Source organism: Peromyscus maniculatus, chromosome 19, assembly GCF_049852395.1.
Source record: "Peromyscus maniculatus bairdii isolate BWxNUB_F1_BW_parent chromosome 19, HU_Pman_BW_mat_3.1, whole genome shotgun sequence".
NCBI lineage: Eukaryota > Metazoa > Chordata > Mammalia > Rodentia > Cricetidae > Peromyscus > Peromyscus maniculatus.
In genome coordinates, this window is record NC_134870.1 from 65,829,079 (window position 1) to 65,849,460 (window position 20,382).

A 20,382-nucleotide genomic window follows, 5' to 3' on the forward strand; every position below is an offset into this window, starting at 1 on the left:
AGCACTGAGGTGCCTGAGGACACTCTGTGTGAATACTAGATGGGTAGAGCTGATGGCGTCAAGGGCCGGCACCCTGGTGGGGTTGTGTGTTGGGGGTTAATGTGAGGTGGTTGAGGATGCAGGGGTCCTAAGTTGGCTTTTAAAAAGTGCCAGAGGCTTCTTGATCTTAGATTCTGGTGTTTGTTCAGCAACTTGAAATAGTTTTCGAGAGAAAGTGCACTTTCAAGGCTGTTTACGTCTCTTGGTTGCATTACTAAAGTCTGGCCACGGGATTCCCGTGATGAGTGGCCAAGGTGCTTCCACCATATGCTCACATTTGGCAAGACCTTGCTCTGGTGGGAGAGGGAAGGAGGCAGGGAAGGCTGAGAGTTCTGAAGGTCATTTTTCTTACACCATTGCTGCTGGAGCATACTAAGCTGCAGTGATGCATTTTAGAACCTGGTTAGAAGACAGGCTTTAGGCTGAGTAGAACGGTCATCTCAAGAGAAACCCTTTCTCTATATACTGTAGGGATTTCCCCCTGTGCTATTTGGAGGTTTTCATGGGGTCCTTTTGGCCAGCAACTCAACTAGATGTTACCCATTGCTGGCACATTTCCCTTGGTGAAAGATGTCTAGTTGAGTCATTGTCTACCCGTTATTGGGTGATTCCATTTAGATTTCTTTCCTATACTTAGAAATTTTAAGAAGTTTCTACAGTAGCAGGTTTCCATATGACCTTTGGTAGGTTACTGGTCACTCTCTACAAACTGATGCTAAGGTCCTATGTCTAAAGACATCATTTACATATCTTACTGAACATGAAGAAGGTGAGCTGATGCCCAAATAGAGCCTTTACCCCTCTTAACTAGTATTTCTGGTACTGGAAGGTACTCTCCACACTACAAGAAGAGAAAGATAACCCCAACCCAGCTATAAACCCTGTGATATGTGACAGTGACCTGTCGGCATGACATGCTGGTGTAGTAGTGGACAAATGTTGTAGGAGTGACCCACTGCTCCTGATTGGATTTAAGTCCCACGAGATGGGTGGCCAAGAACTGCTAGGCCATGGGCCTAGGGAAAAACCAAATACTATTGTTCTGCTAAAGGAATATAGCAATAAAATGACCCCTAATGACATTCTGTTGTACCCATTGATCAGTGTCTGCCTCAGCCATCATCGGGGACGCTTTCTCTTGTAGTAGATAGGCACTAACACAGACCCACAGTTGACAGTGTGCAAAGAGTGAGAGATTTTAGAACACTCTGTCCTAAATGGGATGTCTTCAGGACTCAGGGATCTATGTGGAAGAGACGGTGGAAAGATGTTAAGAGCCATAGGGGATGAGTGATCACGGGGAAACAGTGTCTTCCAGACACAGCAGGACTGATGAACGTATAAACTCACAGAGACTGTGACATGTTTAGGGTGGACCTGTACAGGTTCAAGCCCTACAGGGTTGAACTGAGAAGGTGAAGTGGATACAAACTTCTATCCCTATCCAAGAGTTTATCTCCTATTGACATCACTTGCAAAGGAAAATTCAGTTTTCTTCAATAGAGTTTCACTGGGTGTGTTAACCATACTTAAGGGAGGCCGCATGTCCAACAGTAGAGGGTCAACACAAAATGGACACTGGTGTTTTTGTAGACTTTTTTTTTTGTCTCTTATTGCTTTGTTTGGACATTTCTGTTTTACCGGTCCTTTGCTTGTATACTATAATTTCCAATTTTGTGTTTTTATGGGTATTTTTTGTGTGTGTGTGTGTGTGTGTGTGTGTGTGTGCGCATTATGTATTTTGTTTGCCTGTTTTCTAAAGAGAGTGTGTGGAGTTGGGTGGGTGGGGAAGGTCTGGGAGGAGCGGGGGAGGGAAAACTGATCAGAAAACTTTGTCAATCAAAAGTCTCCTTGCCAGAGCTCCCATTGGCTACCCTCTGCTGGTAACATTGCTGAAGGAGCAGCCATTGGCTGGCTGAGTTGTGCAGGTGCCTTGTAGTCATTTCCATAAATTTAAAAAGGAAACAAAGTAAACTGCCAAACCAGTTTAGCAAAAAGCAGTGGCCCTGCCCTTGGCTGCCTTCCCTGGCCTCCTGTTTCCTGGAGGGGGCATCTTTGATTTCTTAGTTTCATGCTATTTTTCTTCTAGAGACTTCTCTCTATGCCTTCAATTTCATTCTTACACCCCTGACTCCCTTTTTATGGGTAGTGAAGGACATTCTTCCACCCAAGAACTCTTATCTTTCAGTGTTTAGGGCCTTGGACCAGCCACTTGGTTTAGCCTCCTTTTACCTCATACTGGGGACTTTGTTTAGAACTTGGTTGTCTCTAAGGATACTTTCTAGGGGTCACTGATGTCGCAGTCTAGGGTCAGAGGCAAACAGCAGCTGCAGTCTGCATCTGGCAGGGTGTAGCATTATATGTACTTCCTGTAAGCACACACTTCTTGTGTGTGTGTGTTTTGAAAAGGGGCAGACTGAGGTAAGAGCAGTTATTCTGGAACTCTTGAAACCCCAGGTGGACATCCCTTTGCTCTAAATCCCCCTGTGTCTGGTCACCTGGTTGTTGAGGAATATGTGGAGTTCAGAACCTCGGGTCTTGTGAATGGTACACCAGCACTGTTTCTGCAGGAAGAAGAAGGTTTCATTGTTATTTACTGTGAGGTCATCTTCTTTCCTTAGCCAGATTGTGAGTTCCACAAAGGGCTTTGGGCTGTATCCCCAAAAGTGAATCCTGTACTTGTAAAGGGACATGAATTAAAGATTATCTTGAAGTGGCCAGGACAGGATGATGATTGGGAAACTGTAATGTCAGCAGTGGTCACCATGGGAAGAGAATGGGTGTGACAGGCTTGGTAGTTAGAGATGAATCCTGGGGTGAATGCTGTTTCCATGGATTTCTGAGATGAATATGGAATTGAGAGTCTCCTGGTGGCAGGGAGTTAATGGCTAAGGATTTACTGTTGCCAGACTGAGATTTGTATCTGCCTTTGCTGAGGTCAGAGCTAAGATTAGTAGGTGAAAGTTATAAGCCGAGATTCCAATTGAACGTAGGACTCAGCTTTTGGGTGACTCAGTAGTATCTTGAACTGTGGGTAAGCTTCCCAATGGAACAGATTTAGAGTGGCTATCAGCCCTTCCACAGGCATGTGTCTGTTATGCATATTATCCCTAGGACCATAGTCCACTAAGATCTGCCTTTTTCTGAGATGGTCTATGTCTTAGGAGCTTTTCTTATTGCTGTGATAAAATATCCCTATGAAAGCAATTTAAGGGAAAAAAGGGTTCCTTTGGTGGGCTTACATTCTGAGGATACAGTCCATTATGGTGGTGATGTCATGGTAGCAGGACCTCGAGGCATTTGGTCACATCACATCTTCAGTCTGGGAGCAGAGAGCAATGGATGCTTGTGCTGAGGTAGGTCTCTCCTTTTTATGTAGTCTGGGACCTTATCCTGTGGGATGGTGTGCACTTCCATCTAGAGTAGGTTCTCTCAACTCGATTAACATCATCCAGTTAGCCTCTCACAGGCATGCCCAGAGGCATATGTCCTATCCTAGCTACCACCATCAAGTTGCCGATCAGTGGTGACTATCACACTTACTTCTGGGAAGATTAAAATGGCTATTATTTTGGAGAATAATAAACCAAGTAAATATTAGCTGGTCTATAGAATGAGAACCATTGTTCCCTGTATTTCTGTAAAGAATAGTGCTGCACACCTCTTTCAACACTTTCAAGACTAATGAACTTTGTGCCTTTGGATCAGGTAGCTGTTGAAGTTGAAGCAGCTGCTACTCAGCCTTGCCTCTGTACCCGGCAGGTACTCTGTAAATAGCTCCTTCATCTCCTCTAAGGTAGCAATGCTAGAGGAGCAGTTCATCCTGGATGGATCTCAAATTAGGCACATAGGTTCACTCTCAGGCCCAGGGTTACTGTCTTATGCTTGCACTGGACTCTGGTTTGAATGTAGCCTGATGATATTCAGTGTGTGCGAGCGAAGTTCTGCAAGGCAGCATGAGGGCTGAAATTCTGGCCTGATACTTCTTCCTGTCTGGGAAGCAGTGGCATTGGTCGTCTGTGCAGTTTATGACACAGTACCGTCTGTGTGAGGGGAAGCATGCTTGCTGCTTGCCCATGCTGTCTATGGCTGTGCAAATGCTCTTCCCAATGTGACTAAGGACACCTGGGAGTTGGCAGCCTTGCTCTGGTGTCCCAGCTCAGTGTCTTGGAATGCCTCTCAGTTTGAGTGTCCTGGGTTTTAAGTCACTTGGCTCTAGAAGCTGGTTTTGAAGGTAAACGAAGATAATGACCATTTGAAATCTCTTTGACAGTGTCAGGAGTTGGTGTAGATGAGGGATCTTCTGCAGAGGTTGGGGTCCTTATCAGAGGCAGAAGGTGGAGAAAGAACCTGTTCCTTGACAACATATGGATACAGTGAGGGGTGGAAAAGCAGCTAATACAAATGCACATCTCCTTTGAAAAAATTCTCTATTCTTAAATTTCATTCCTGTGTACAATGAAATGTGTCCATCTCCATTTGCCCTTCCAAATTCCCCCACAAAACATATCCTTCCCAATTTCATGTCTCCTCCTCCTGATAATCCACTAACCCCAAGTAGTGCTGCCCTTATGTGAGTGGATGTGGGCCATAATTGGAGGATGGGACACCTACCAGTGGCCACACCCTGAGAAAATGATTCTCCCTCCACAAAGTAGATTCTCCCTATTTCAGCATCCATCAGCTGCCAAGCTCCTTGGCCTAGAGAGGACCTCCCCCATGAATGCTGGAGCTTAGCTGGCCTGATCTTGTGTAAATGAGCATGGCTTCTGTGAGTTCATGAGTGAGATGGACATATCGTGTCCAGAAGATGGCATCTTACAGCCCTCAATCCTTTGTCTCTTGATTTCCCATCTCTTCTGAGATGTTCCCTGAGCCTTGTAGGGGCAGGTTTGATAAGCGTGCTCCATTTAGAGTTGAGCCCTGCCTCATCTCCTCAGCACCTTGACCAGTTGTGAGCCTCTGCATTGAATGCTGCCCTTTCCCAAACGAAGACTGAGAGTGACCCAGGTCTGTGGGTAGAAACATATTTAGAAGGCATTTTGACAGCATGGCCTTTTAACAACATAACACTAGCAGGCTCTACCTTAGGACCTAGGACCTCCCCGGCCATGGGCTTTTGATCAATTATACAGGTCCAGGCATGAGATTCCCTCCTGTGGATCAGGTCTCAAATCCAATCAGAAGTCAGTCACGTTGCTATTGCACTCGAGGGTACATCTTGCTGGCTGGTTAGTATTATAGAATACAGAGTCCAAAACTGGGTAAGACTGTTGATATTCTTCTCTACCAGCAGCCTGCATAGCACATTCTCGTACCCTTCCTCCCTGCTGACTAGCTTCAAGTGTCTGGTCAGTTTGAGATTGACTTCTGTGTCATGTAGTCAAAGTGAAATTCACTTTTACAGATCTGCCCGGGGTTAACTGTGGTTTTGTTAACCTGACTTGAAGGTTGACTGTGTTCCTAGGGTCTGTTTTTCTTGAGAATGGTTGGCAAACGTGGACAAACCTGTCCTACTTCCTTGTGAGTTTCCCCAGCATAATGAATTCAAACTTTTGCTTCCCATGCTCTTAGTCTTCATGCATGAGAGGAGCTGTGGAGTTTACGAGGCTTTGTGAGGCCATTTGTCACTTGAAATGTCCACTGATAACAGACATGGCGGTGCAGGACGTCTTTAATCCGAGAGACTCGGGCCGTCCACAGACACGTCGTTCTGACCTCGTCTGCTTGTGCCAGATCGTTGATAGCTGTAGTCGTTGCTTTTGTGAGGAGGGACAATAACCGGACAGTTCCTAGATCAGGAGCAGAGGACTGGCACTCTTGTTCTAGAGCTTTCATTCACAAACTCCCACCTTTTTAAAAATATTTTTTATTAAGAAAGTTTTTATTCATTTTACATACCAACCACAGATCCCCCTCTCTTCCCTCCTCCTGCCCACTCCCCTCCCCCCCCCCCAACTCACCTTCCATTCCCTCCTCCGAAAAGGTAAGGCCTCCCATGGGGAGTCAGCAGAGCCTGGTATATACAGTTGAGGCAGATCCGAGCCCCCCTCCTCCTGCATCAAGGCTGTGCAGGGTGACCCGCCATGCACCAGGCATGGATCCTGATCCCACTGCCAGGGGGCCCCTTAAGCAGCTCAAGCTACACAACTATCTCGCCTATGCAGAGGGCCTACACGAACTTCTACTTTGTAAACATCTCCTTGGGCCCTGTGTGTTTCCCTTTAAAAGATGAGGTTTTTGACATGGGTGATTTTGAGGGATCTTCACAGGTAGTTTCCGGGTTGTAGGAATCTATAGTTCTCTATTTATTAATGGAGTGTAATGGAATTTTAAGTCCATGAGTGGTACAGATCATAAGCTAGGAACTGATGCAAAGGAGAGTATAATTGTGGGTTTTAACGGTCAAGAGAAGCTCTGCAAGTGAAGATAGAAAAACAGATGAAATGTCTAGATACCTGTCCCAATGTGGGGAATGGAGATTCACCTGTGAAGCAGAGGCATTAGTGTGTGAAAGGGCGGATGTTGTTAAAGTGTTCGGAGGTTCTGAGCAACATTGATGTGAGAGTATTGAAGAGATCAGGGATTTTTATTCTCACTTTTTCACTATAATTACTTCCTTGTTAATATGTCAACCATTGTGTATGCACTTAAGGTGTGGTCCCAAGAAGATGCTATATAAAACAAATACAACGTGCTTATGGATGACTCTGAACTCGTTACCTTTGGGACCCTTCCATGTGGGCAAGTTATGTTCTCCACTGAATGGCTCCATGTTTCCATTTCCACCATGTATGTGTTTCTTCTGTGCTCTGATTCCTTCCTTAAACGACAACACAGGGCATGTGAGCTGCTTCCGTTATGTATAGTAAAACCTCCAATGGACCTGTGGAGTTCCACTGAGTTCTGAGTGAACAAATAAGAGAGAATGACTGATGCCATGGTTTAAGTGCTCACCCTCGTCGACAGTAGGCACTGTGTGTGCACCTGGAACCAAAGGACATGCTTTCTCACCTTAGATAGTTGTAATCCAGTGAGAGACAAACACTGTGTCATTCCACAAGTTAAGTGTGAGATCATTGGTTTTATGGACACTTAGAGTGAACAAGAACGGGATGTATAAGAATTACGAGGCACACTTGTTTTTAGATTTGACATCTGTGATGACCTCTGAGTATGCAAAAGAAGCTTGTGAGGATAAGAGTTCGGTTGGATTTGGGAAGAGAGATATGGTTCAAGTAGAGAGAGAAGTCAGTGCTTAAGGCTTAGGGGCAGGGAAGGGCCTGCCATGTTGTAAGAGCTGAAGGCTGAGAAGGGCAAGGTCGTTTCAAATAACAGGGTAAGGATGGGGCATAGGCTGGGATCATATCATACATAATTTTTTTGTTCTTGTTGGGGGCAGATTTCATATTTCATTCCATGTTGGAAGGGAATCCATTGTTGATTTTAAAGTGGGTGGAGATGATTCAGTTCAACATGATTTAATCCAACATATTGGTACATTGTGAAAAGAAGGCAGGAGATATGGGGCAGAGAGACCAGTTAATAAGGGATCATTTGTGGCTTAGGTTAGGGATGGCACTGCCTTGTGTGTTGGCTGTGACAGAATCATTGGGCAATAGAATGGCTTTCAGATATACATAAAGGGTAGAAATTTGGAACTTGGTGTGATGACTGGGTTTAGGAGGGTCATGAGGAAAAGTGTCAAGGTTGAGCCATGGCTTCTGGCTCTATTACCAAGTCAAAAAGCTGAGATACAATGTGAAAACTTCTTCCTAGAATGGGCCACTAGGACACACCTAAGAAGCTTGAGCTGAAGACACAGATACTAGCTTCTTGCAACAACAAAGTTTCTTCTTTGTCCAGCAAATGACAGCACAGGAGAGTTTGTGAAGCGTGAAGGTGGCAAATGTCTCCTCGAAGCTGATGTCTCCTGCGAGCATGCGTTTTTAAACCCGTGTTCTTTCTGGAATCCACTGGCCTGGGTCTTGTGAGCTGGTTTGTAGTTGAGATTTTTCCTTCAAGTTAGAGCACTCCAATGGGGCTTTGTAGGCTGTGGTTCCAGTTAAATCATGACAGACTGCTGGAGTGTCCTTGTGCAGGACCTTAAGATTTTTTCCTCAGCATCCTATATCAGGAAGAGGCTAAGAGTCTTCTTGTCTATCACTTGAACGGTCAGTGTGAGCGGACTTGAGGCTCTGACCACATGAACATATGTTGGAGGGGTCTCTGGTGACCCCTGATGTTCGTTTTCTGCATCTCAGTTTGTGGTTATTGAGAGCATGTTTAGGACTCAAAGGCTACTAGCCCTCACTGTCCAGGTTGAGGGAGCCTTGCTTTCCTGATGGGGAAAAAGGACAGCTGCTATGTCGAGGTGAACGTACTGGGCATTTTCCTCTTTCTTGGTGCATCTGCTCTGGTGAAAGGAACAGAATGAAGCAGTTCATTGTGCATCTTGGGAGTGCCCCGCAGAGCAATTGAATGACTCTTCTCTGAGTTTGGGAGCAGTCAGACTTGAATTAGCATGTAGACAGACTGCTGGGAGGTAGTCAGGAGCAGTGATGGATGAGCAGACCTCAGGAAGAAGATTTTAAACCCAAAGTCGTGAGCGTGAGATACTCCTTAAGGATTACCAAGGTGAACACATGATTGAGCATAGTCTCTTGGACTGCCTTAGAATCTTGTCCTAATGCACTTGCACTTGAAAAGATGATAGTAATAAAACCAATGAAAGTTACGTAAGCTCTAGTAAAGAGCTATATTTTAATTAAAGTCGTAATATAACAGAAAAGATTTAGTCATTTAGCAACATTGGCTCCTTACGTAGGCACAGACTTAGTGTTGTGTAACTGCTCCCTTCCTGAGTGATTGCAGCCACTATTTTAGGGATGGGCTCTCCATGTCAGACTCTTAATATACATGAATCCACATAAATGTGCAACACAAGTCTGTTTTTCAGGTTAGTCTGAGTTGAATCACCAGAGGAATTGCAGTTGGGGTGAAGATTTGCCTGATCTAAAGCAGGTCTTCATGTCTGCTGCTTTCTTATTAGAAACAAAGAGCAGAGAAGGGAAATGGACATCTGGGTGCTGGCTTTGTGCACCTCACACTATATAATAAATGACATCAGTCAGGTCAGTAGAACTGCCTTGGATAGATGAGAAATAACCTGATTTTAGAGGGTTGGTAGAGAAAGGGAGCTTATATACACCACCTTGATTCATCCCAGGGATTTGACCAGCCCGTACAGTTGGGAAAGTCTTCCTTATGACTAATGCCAACCCCTCCCACTTCAGGGTCTGGCTGTCCCAATTAGAAGTGCTTGTTGGACAAGCCAATGGATTATTAGTCTGCACTTTTGCTTGTTCAGCATATTGTATTCAGTGCCCTCTTGGTGCTTCCAGATAGCAGCGAATGTGAACTCAGTTAAATGTTTCTAGGGAATAGAAACACGATGTTCCCACTGGGGACGGTTTACACCCTTTCTCTTTGAACTTTGCTTTGCATGACTGTTGTGCCTATGGCATGCAGGTGAGCTTATGATAACCTTTACCACTTAACATTCACACCATCCTTCCCTAAGTATTCAAATTTTGAAAATGAAAGGAGCCACTACTAGTGTGCACAGAGGGAGGAATATTGGACCTTGGTGTCTTGAGGGCACAGATTGCCAGACGTTTCTTGCTCAGGGTTTGTTGTTGTTGTTTTGTTTTGGGTAAGTTTTAAGAAAAAGTAACCGGTGTATCTGATGCCTTTGAAAGAGTCAAGTATGGGGTCTCTAGGATGACAGTGACAGTGCTGTTCTGCTTTCTTAATCCCTGTTCTTTCTCAGGTGTGGCTGCTGCTCTGCCATCCATGCAGACACCCAGGCGTTCCAGGTGTGTGCATGAGCTCTGAGAGGTGAACTGTGGAGACCTGGGGGTCCAGCTGTCCTGTGGGAATTCACACAGGGTCCTGGCCTCATTGATATCTCACTGTGTTGGCTGATCATGAACATTTGTACACTGAGACATTATATTGGTGGCAGAGATGTGCACTGGGCTCAGGGAGTCGGGACCTTGTCGTTTGGGGGGACAAGGCTTTACTGAAGTCCCATCTCACAGACGTGCCCGGTTTTATGTTCAGAAGGAAGACAGACATTTCTCCCCTCTCCTGTTGCTCATCCATATAAACAGCCAGAAAATAATCAACCCACTACCCTGGCTTAAATGACACTATTTAGTTCCTGACTCTTGGAACACTGTCTCCTTACAGAAGGACCTTGCACATACCCGGTAAAGGTTCTACCACTGTATTATGCACACCCACTACCCTCCTCCCCTTTTTAAAGACAAAGTCTCACAAAATTACTGAGACTGAACTTTAACCCACTCTCTGGCCCAAACAGGCCTTAAACCACCACCTTCCTATCTCAGCCTCTCAACTGGATGGAATCACAGGCCTGTACCACCAGCATTAGCATGAGATTAGAATATACAATACAAATGTGCAGTGTAATCTCATTGGGTAAGTTGGAATTGTATCACAGGATGTCACTATTACTGTGAAGACCTGGTTGGGAGACTAGATTATTTCTGGAGATAGTCTTGACCATGAGGCTACTACTTCTGCATGGAATCTGTGTGACTAGATCACTAATAGTAGCTTTAGATTGATTTCCTACAGTTTTCATAAGGAAGTTAAATTCTAGTTGTCACTTACTTAATGGTGGACTCTGAATCAGCAGAATATGGATGAGGAACTGACTTAGTTTCCAGTACAACACCATTCAACTGCCTAGTTTTCTGATTTGACAGCATACGGATTATTTCTAAAAGTGAACACCCACTACAATGCAAGAGATTGTCCTCAGCCTTTATAAATCTTAAGAACTTATGAAATGGATAGTTTAGCCTTCCTGTCTTTCAAAGTTAAAAAATAAAACAACTACAAGAAAAAAAAAATAATGCCCCAGGCAGTCTTGGCAGGTCTTGCCGGCCTCTCTGTGGTCTGGGAACTGATCATGTCTCCTCTCATGTTGCAGCTCTGAGCTGCATGGTCAGCTTATGATGTCAAGAACTCTGCTTGTCCATCTTCCAGATGACTGACTAGTCATTGCCGAGCAGGTTTGTCACTCTCTCCCGGTATCCGAGCTTGGAGGTGTCAACACATAGTGAGATAAAAATGGCAGAGCGCTGTTGCGATCCATGCTGAAAGCAGAAGCACTTCACTTTCCCAAGTATACCTGTCACCTCTCATCTCTCAAAAGAAGATTCTTCTTTTCAATTATTTGTATATCTGTGAGTGCAGGTGCCCATGAAGGCCGGAAGAGGATGTGATGCACCCTGACACATGAGTCTGTGAACTGAACTCAGGTCTTCTACAAGAGCAGTGTGTGCTCTTAACCACCAGGTCATCTCTAGACCTCCTATCATTCATCCATTTTAACATAGGAAGAATGCCCTTCGTGTTTGCTACACTCATCATCCTGGAATATTCTCAGGTTATGTGCGGGGGTGCCCTTGTGGGTGAACCCTTAAATACCTAAGAAAGTACATGCAGTTCTGTGGAGCAATTTGTGCTGTGTGAGTAGGCTAGTGGCTTTCATTATTTTTGCCCACCACCTCAGCAGGAGATGTGGAGAACCTGACTGGTATGGTTTGGTAGGCTGTGATTTTCATGAAGCCTGGCAAATCAAAGAGCCATGTGATATACTGATCGTCTTTAGCTGAGGAATTGTGGTCTGGAGGTCTGGCATCTATATGATGACTCTGTGCTCTTGTTTATATAATTCATCATTCCAATGACTGTGCTCACCATGCTCCAACTATCTTAGACCAGACTCAAGGGATGTTCTCTGGGATGCAGAGTCTCTGAGTTGAGGTTGCTTTAGTGCATCCTGCAGCTGGAAGGCAGTATAGGGGTGTTGGAATGCAGAAGTCAGTGGGTTCTGGGCTGAGTCTGACCTGAAAAAATTGAACAGAGTACCACAATTCCAAGTCACCAAATGAGAGAGCTGATGTGCACAGCCTTTGAAAGCAAAATACTTATTCCAGATTCCCAAAGAAGGGTTCTCTGATGCAGTATGATCCTCCTTCTGCTTAGAATTTTAAAAAATAGTGTTTTAGATTAAGAGTAGCAAACAGTCGGGCGGTGGTGGTGCACGCCTTTAATCCCAGCACTCTGGAGGCAGAGACAGGTGGATCTCTGTGAGTTCAAGGCCAGCCTGGGCCACCAAGTGAGCTCCAGGAAAGGCACAAAGCTACACAGAGAAACCCTGTCTTGAAAAAAAAAAAAAGTAGCAAACATCTCCTATTGCGCTTTCATTAGAACCAAGCACTTTCCTTGTCTACTTCAATTTATTTGCATAACAGTGTGTTGGTGGTTACCTAATTTTATAAATGATAAAACATTCAGACATAGTAATAGTGTTATAACCTATATTTAAACCTAGGTCTGTTTGACATCAAAGTCTACAAATACCCACAGAAGGCTAAAAACTTAGTTATGTTATTTGAATTATGATCCTTGGAATTTATACTCTTAATGATGGCTCTGAGACCCAGAGTAGCTCAATGATCACCTCAGGTTGATGCCCTCTACAGTTGCTTGAGGAGTTGGGAGAGGATTGAATGGCATCTATTCCATTGTTCTCAGGAAGAATTCATGGTGGGCCATGGTGTGACTGCGATCTTTAGAACATTGAACTAATGTGCTAACTGTAAGCTCTGGGATATTTAGTTCTTGGAGCTAATTTCAACTATGAGGGATGGTGCTGGGAGAGGAGAAAATAAAAAATGCAAAGCCAAAGCTGAGCCCTGGAGCAAAGAGGAACTAGGATCTCTCTTAGCCACATCCAGGGAGACCAAAGCTATTCTAAGATGTGGCATCCAAGGCTGGCATCCAGGAGAACAGAAGAGACTCTAGGGAGCTGGTCTTAAAAATCAACCAGGGGCTCTGAGATGGCTCAGTGGGTAAAAGCCCTTGTCATCAACCCTGAGGATCCAGGTTGGATCCGCAGAACCCTCACAGCAGGATAGGACTGACTCCCACAGGCTGTCCTCTGTCCTCTGTCCTCTGTCCTCTGGCTTCTACAGATGTGTTGTGGCATGCATGCACATAGGTACATGTTTGTGTGCTCACACACACCCCTCCCCTTCACAAATGTGCTCTGAATAAATGTCAAAAGTAAAAATTAAAACAAGCCCAAACCAAAGCAAACAAACCAAACCAATATCACATGCTTACTAATACCAACCTTTCAGGGACAGAGACCCGTGCTCATTACTGGAGTGTGCTCGAAGTGGGGGGGGGCAGTTGGGTATGGGGCTATGGGCACAGCCTTAGTTATGATATGTGGTGTGGTTCCCAGTGTCTCATGTCAGCAACATCTTCAGCCTGTGGTCTACCTCACAGGATCCTGGATTTGTAAGTGTAATTATTTACTGAGCTCCTTAGACAACACACCCCTTAATGTTGGTGGTTGTGGGCTGGTGGCTGTGCCAGACATAAGGGAGAGACAAGGGACAGAGACTTGATACGAAGCTTCTGATATGGTGAGGTATATTGAATCTACAAAGGGACAGACATTTGCAGAGTGAGGATAGCCTGCTCAGGGACTCTGAAAGAATACTGCGGGCTGTGTCAAGGAAGAGTGTCGTGGGCAGTGGAACAGTCTGAAATCACTAGAAAGTGTGGGTTCGAGGAACCAGAGGGACTCACATACCCCAAGTGTGACATGACAGTTGGTAAGCTGTGAGAAAGGTGGGGTATGGGGGCTGGGATCAGGAATTGTCTTACATACCATTTGCCATGTTTAGATTTTCTGCAGATCAGTGGGGGCCTGTGAGTAAATCTAGTCATATCTCATCAGTAGAATGTAAGGTGAGTGAGCTCAATTGTGCCTGCTTAGCTGACAGGTTCATCTTTAGGGCTAGAATCATTCCTGGTACAAGATAGTTTCTTAGCCCCTCATGTCTTCCCTGTGCCCGGCATAGCACATGTAGATAAAATACGGAATAATTCCTGGCACTAAGGTGGTTACTGAGTTCCTCATGTCTCCCCTATTCCTGGCATAGCACATGTCCATAGCCACAGACATTAAGGAGTCTGCCTTCTAAGGAGCTCACTGAGTGAATGCGAGTGAGCAAATGAATAGATATCTTTGGCTTTATGTGCTCAATAAACCTGATGCTCAAGTGTATATAAAGTATTACTGACTGTGCAACTTGCCTTCCATAAATCTTGAAGATTTATGGAAGGGCCCCTAAGACTTCGGCCCCTGAGGTAGGTGAAGGAAGGAGTCTAATGTGGGGAGGAAGAATCCAGGGTAGGGTTTGGGAGAGGGTACTGGGTTGGAAGTCACTGATGGGACTGGCCTTTTGGCTTTAGGGGGTAGTTTCTAGGCTTAAAGAGAGGGTCGTCCAGGCTAGAGTGAGGATTAGGTCAAGCTCCACAAAGTGTGGATCCTTATGGGATGTAGAAGTTGTATAGACCAGCAAAAATTGCTCTGTACAGTTTTACAAGGGAGAAGTCTGTCTCCTCTTCCCCCAGCTTCCTCAGAATTAGCTACAGAAGCATTTTTGTCCTGTATATCTCACCAGCTGTTTTCAGTGTCTAAACAACTCTAAATATGTAAGCTTTTTATTTTTACCCAGATGGATTTGACTTTTATAATATCCCCTCTAGATCTAAGAGGCTGTGATTCATGTAGAAAAACATGCAAAGAGATCGCAGGGAAATACAGGCCGAGTTTGGGGACTGAGTTAATTCGGATTTCATTTCTCTTGAAAATAGAGAGCTTACAAATATTTGTCCCAAGCAGTGAGGGATGGCTTCTTTGGTGTCTGTGCTTCTTCACTGAGGACATGGAGACACAGGGCAGGCAGGCATGTATGACCAGTGCAGAAAGTGCAGCCCTTGCTCTGCTTCCGGCTTGTCTCCTGCTGTACATTCAGGTTGCCAAGGGCAGACTTGCACTGATAGGACACTGGCCATTGTGCCAGGACCCCAGCCAGCAGGGGTCAGGAGAGGGCAGGGGTCAGCAGAGGGCATGACCCTGCTTAACCTGCTTTCCAGCCACCAGGATCCCCAAAGAGGGCTTTCCAAATAGCTATTGGCTGTGACCTTTGACATGTGACTCGACCTCCTGGGTTTTGATTCCTCATCTCTAAAATGAGGTCATTGGACTAAGCTCTCCAAGCTTGTATCTGGCACAGATACTTTAGGAGCCTTACCCCCAGGCCCCCATCTGCGAGGTGTTAGACTGAAGGTCGACCATGAACGCTAACTGAAACATGCTCCCTGCCACATAATTCCCCTTCATCAGGTCACAATGAAACCAAACTTCTCTCTTCAGTTGCCTCTTACACCATTTGAGGAAGTGGTGTTGTAGTTTATACACTAAGAAGGGGCTGCCCCTTTAATTTCAAAAACAAAGAAAAAGTAAACATGCACTTTTACTTTATGTGAAGTGTGTCAGTTTTGGGTTAAGTGGTTTCTTCCATCAATGTCAAAGGGTCCAGTAGAGATCAATGGTATACCAAGTTTGCAGACTTAATTAGACTGTCTTGAGCTTCTAAACTGAATGGGAAACCATCCACTTCCACCCACTTCTCCCCCTATAATATGCTTGCATAGCCTTCAAATGACATTTTTCCCTGTGTGTGCAGAAATTTCTTTTGGAATGGCTAGCAGCAGGTTCAATGTGCGCATCTTGACTTTAGGTTAAAGCTGGTTGAATAATCTTGAGAGCTTTTTTGTTGGTTGAGTACATTTTTATTATTAACTAATGGAAGAATACACTTTTTATGATGAATGAAATGAATTTTTTAAACTCTCCCCATCAGCATTTTTTATTTAAATACCTCACTTTTAGGGCTGGCCCTGTGAGGATTGCTGTTGTTAGGACACAGAAAGACACCTGAAAGTAGGTCATTTTATAGTCATCTAACTTTGTCATCTACTATGTCCTCCTTTGGAAAAGCTACGCGAATTTCAGGTGGAAACCTTCTCCTGAACGAGTTCCTTGACTCCTGTCAAGTAATGTCTGGGTTAGGAAGTGTGTCTTTACTGATGGGCCCCTAACACTCTGAGAGATTTAAAGTAGTCGATTCGGGGACACGGACACACACACACACACACACACACACACACACACACACACACACACACACACAGTCTAACATGTGACGGTGAGGATGAGGTAAGGATGCCCTCCCCCTTTGCCCCTGCTACCTGTGGTGGGTGAGGGAACGGATTTTCCACCTCACCAGCTACAGCACTTGGGAAAGTGGACCCTACACCTCGCCTGGGCAGCACAGTAGAGCTGACCCTCTTGACAGAGGTGTGGGTGAATCACCCAGAGAACGTGAGCATGGGAGATCTGGCCCAGTCCCTCATCTGCCATATGGTGGTGTGGCTGGGAAGAGAGCATCTCTCCCCACCCCTTTGCCACCTGTGGTCAGTGGGAGAACTGAACCTGAGGTTGTAAGAGTGGGAGAGCTGTTCCTGCCCCTCACCAGTTGCAGTGCTTGGGACAGTGGCTCTTACACCTCCACCTGGGCAACACAGTAGAGCTGGCCCTGATGGTCCACGTGTGGAAGAACCAACCCTGCCGACCTGAAAGCAGGAGAAATAGTCCCACCCCTTACTCATCACTGTCAGGTGTGAGCTAGCCAGGGCAATGCTGGAGAGCTCACTCTGGTGGTGAAGACAGGGGAGAGCTGGCGGGCTGACCAACCCTGCAACTACCCAGGCCCAGAACCTGGATTATGAGTTGGCCCACCCCAACATCCATCCCATCTATGATCTGCTGGAGCACATGAAGAGGCTGGTCCTGCAGACCCCAAAGCTGCAGGATCTCCACCATACCGGGCAACAGCAGGACAGCCAAGAGGAGTCCCAGTGAGGGCCCAGCATGGATAGTGAGTGCAGCAGAAACCAGAGTCCTTGAGCCAGACCAATGAGTGTTTGCAGTGAACACTTGCAAGTAAAGATTACGGATAAAAGGGTTTACTGTGTGACTATGTTACACTACAGCTTCCATGATATTTCCCTCCTTTTTTTCTCTTAAATTTTTTTTGGGGGGGTTGCAAAAGCAAAGGATGGATATGATGGGACAGGAAATGAATGAGATCGAGATTCATGATGTGAAAAAACACAAAGAATAAAAAGTTTTAAAATACATAAAGTAGTTATGTGTACATGTGTCCTACTGCCCACACTTGGGATTTGAACTTGAGCATGTGATATGGTCTGAGGAGGAAGTGCTCTTCATCTCTGAAGGCCTCATGGATGCAAACAGTGTTTATTTGGATGCACTCTATGCCTCTCTTCCATGCTGTGTTAGATATGATAAAGGACCTTTGACGTTTACAATCCATGCCATTCTCTCTGTAGGCTCTTGCTGGTGTCTGGCTTGGGTTCTCACTTCCTTTTAATACCGTAGCTTTCCTCCAGCCCCAACAGCAGTCATATACTGAAGAATAGATTTCTTTCTCTCTAGGATCTCATGAGGGTTTTTCCAGGTTTGTCTGCCACGATTCTGACATAAAAACAGTACACAGAGAACTTCCGGCGTCTGCTGCTGCTGGGTGGGAGAGTGAAAAGCAAGAATTCAGAAGGTCTGACCCTGGGACACTGATGGGAGAGCCAAGGACAAGCTCACACCAAAGACAGACCTCTTTAGATTGGCAGCCAAAGATGGGTTATGGGGGAACTTGTGTATGACGTAGTCATAGGCAGCTGCAAGAGCTCTGTGCTGAAACGCTTTGGTCTGGTTCTTTACACAGTCCTATGGAGAGAAAGGGAAAGAAGAGAAATGTCACTAATAGTGTGCTGTGCCATCTGATCGCTCTCTTTTTATTTCCCATTTAAAGGGGTTGTTTGGGTTTCCTATAAGCACTTAGCATTCCTAATGAGAAATGCCCCAGACATTAACAGTTATCTGGGTCCCCTAGTTGCCACTAAATCAGCAGCAATTTGTAGTCACCTGCCCAGAACATTTTTACTATATGAGTTCACTACAACAGTGGTGTGTGTAATCAACTTCTGTATTGAATCAAGGCCGTGGCATAAGAGGGGACTAACCTAATAGGAGATGAAGGGCCTCCAGAAAATGTTTATTGGATGCCCACTGTGTGTTCAGTTCTAAGCAAGACAACCATAAGAGTGATGGATCGGGCAGTGTGTACCTTGTAGGTCACCAGCACACACCATATATCAGGCCAGATATATGGAAAATAGCAGGACAGGTGTCTCTGCAAATTCTGCTAAGTTTGGGCTGGCCATGTTGTTTCCATGACGCCTATTATAAAGAGATTTTCCTGTGTGCAGTTGTGGATAATAGATAAGCTATTTCTTCCTTTGCAAAGATCTGATTTCTTCCTTTTCTGTCTGTAGACCTTTGGGGTTTTCTTTTGGATGTGTTACTAATATTACAGAACTTAGAAATCTTCCTTATCCACAGAAATATTGTTGTAGTTAGTTGCCTGGAGTCTAGGTTTATACAGATCGAGTAGTTCAGTGCCTTTTCTATGAGTTGGAGTGGCTAGATATGCTTGACCAGCCCCTGATGGCAGAAGGGCGTGTTTGTTGAGCCCACGGCATATTCCCCGTGTTGGGAGATGGCTCTGCTCTGACTGAAGGCTGCCTCGCTCTGTTGACTCTTCCACCTCTCACATTTAAGGAGAACACCTACTGGATTCTGATGGGCTGCTGCCTCAGTGCTTTTAAACAGTTGAGGCAATGTCAAGACCTCTCCAGGGCAAATGCATCCAGGCCTCTTTATGGTGACACATTTATCAATGTTTTCTTGTGTGTGCGTATGTGTGTATACACGTGCGTATGTGGCAGCAGAAATCAGGACAACTTGTGGGTGTTATCATCTTCTACCATGTATTCTGGGAATTGAACTGAGGTTGTCAGGCTTGGTGGCAAGCCCCTTTACTCACTGAGCCGCCTAGCTGACCCTTAGTAGACCTTTCTTGTCATTATCCCTTTAAGTACTAACTAGTTTGCCAAGGGTACTTTTTTTCTTTTTCTCTTTGGAAGTGTTGATACTGAGCCCAGGGCCTCATATAAATAAGAAGTTGTTCTGTCCCAGACCTCACCAATGACTTGATTCACATGTGTTGCTAAGCAGGAGGTGTAGATAATTTCATGGATTGGGACAGGCAAGATAAAACTTAATAGAAACATTCAATGCTTTATTCAGATTCCATAATGATCCCCACCATTAAAAACAACCTCAAACACCGAAGTACCCTTGTTTTGTTTTTATTTTTTTTTCTGTGAAAAAATTAAGTGAATGGGAATTTTGCCTGCATGTATGTATGTGCACCATGTGTACCATGGAGATCAGAAGAAAGCATCAGATCCCTTAAAAATGGAGTTACAGATGGTTGTGAGCCATCATGTGTGTGTTGGGACTTAACCCAGGTCCTTTGCTCTTAACCACTGAGCCGTGTCTCCATTCTCTTAAAACAGACTCTTGTGTAGTTAGACCTTCATCCTGAGCTGGATTGGAAGATCTGGTTTCCATCTATTTGATTGCAGATCTTAGAAAGGACTCAGTACTTCTCTGTGGGCGCAGAGGATTTTCTTCCTATAGTAGATGTGTTGAATAAACACACCACTCTTGCTCTTTTGATTGTGGAACTACCTGATCCACAGGGGAGGTAGTTGTTCTCTATAATGCCCAAAGTTCAGTAACCGAAGACTTTGCTCTGTGTTAATAAAAAATCCCTTTAGTCTTCCTCTGTGTTCACCCATTATTTAGGTCCGTGTTCCGGAAGAGTTGTTTTCTTTAGGTTTGTTTGTTTTAACAATAACATGCATTGCTTTCCTTGAGCATTTTGCAAACAGCAGGCAAACAATCTCCTTCTCCCAAATGGTAACTAATAAAGACAGCCCCAAGCAAGCAGTGTAAATCATTTACATGTTAAGTCTAAAATCACACATGGGATCTTTTGAGCCTCCCAATTATGGGGAGTTTTATAGAATGACTTCATTTTATGAAATAACAATAGAAGTATAAATCACACACCTCGCAATCTGTTTTGACTTTCTTAGGGCTTCAGCTGATTCATTTAACCCAACTATTTTTTTTAACCCCACTCTGGGGAGATTGACTGTAACTTCAAAAACTATAACTGTGAATTTTGTCTTTCCGATTTAGGCTTCTCTGGTGATTAGTAAGTGTATCGTTATTGTTTTGTACATATGGATCTGCTGATGGAGAATGTGTAACGGGGGTGTAAAGAGATGAAGATGTTTTGGTTGAGAGGTGAGAGGGAATGATACCTATGCTCAGCACGCTCCTGCCTTGCTTCAGAGCTGCTAGGATGCATCTTAGGAAGGTAC

General features: G+C 44.8%; 1 protein-coding gene and 1 long non-coding RNA gene across 4 annotated transcripts in view; one reads left to right on the forward strand and one right to left on the reverse strand.

Annotated features, from left to right (window-relative positions):
* Myo5b (myosin VB) overlaps positions 1 to 20,382 on the forward strand; it is a 309,643-nt gene that overhangs the window by 33,721 nt on the left and 255,540 nt on the right. The window lies entirely within an intron of this gene.
* On the reverse strand, positions 17,311 to 17,814 carry LOC121824136 (uncharacterized). The gene is made up of 2 exons (XR_006065961.2): positions 17,700 to 17,814; positions 17,311 to 17,605 (listed from the first exon to the last, which is right to left on the reverse strand). It is a non-coding gene; the product is annotated as an uncharacterized LOC121824136 (long non-coding RNA).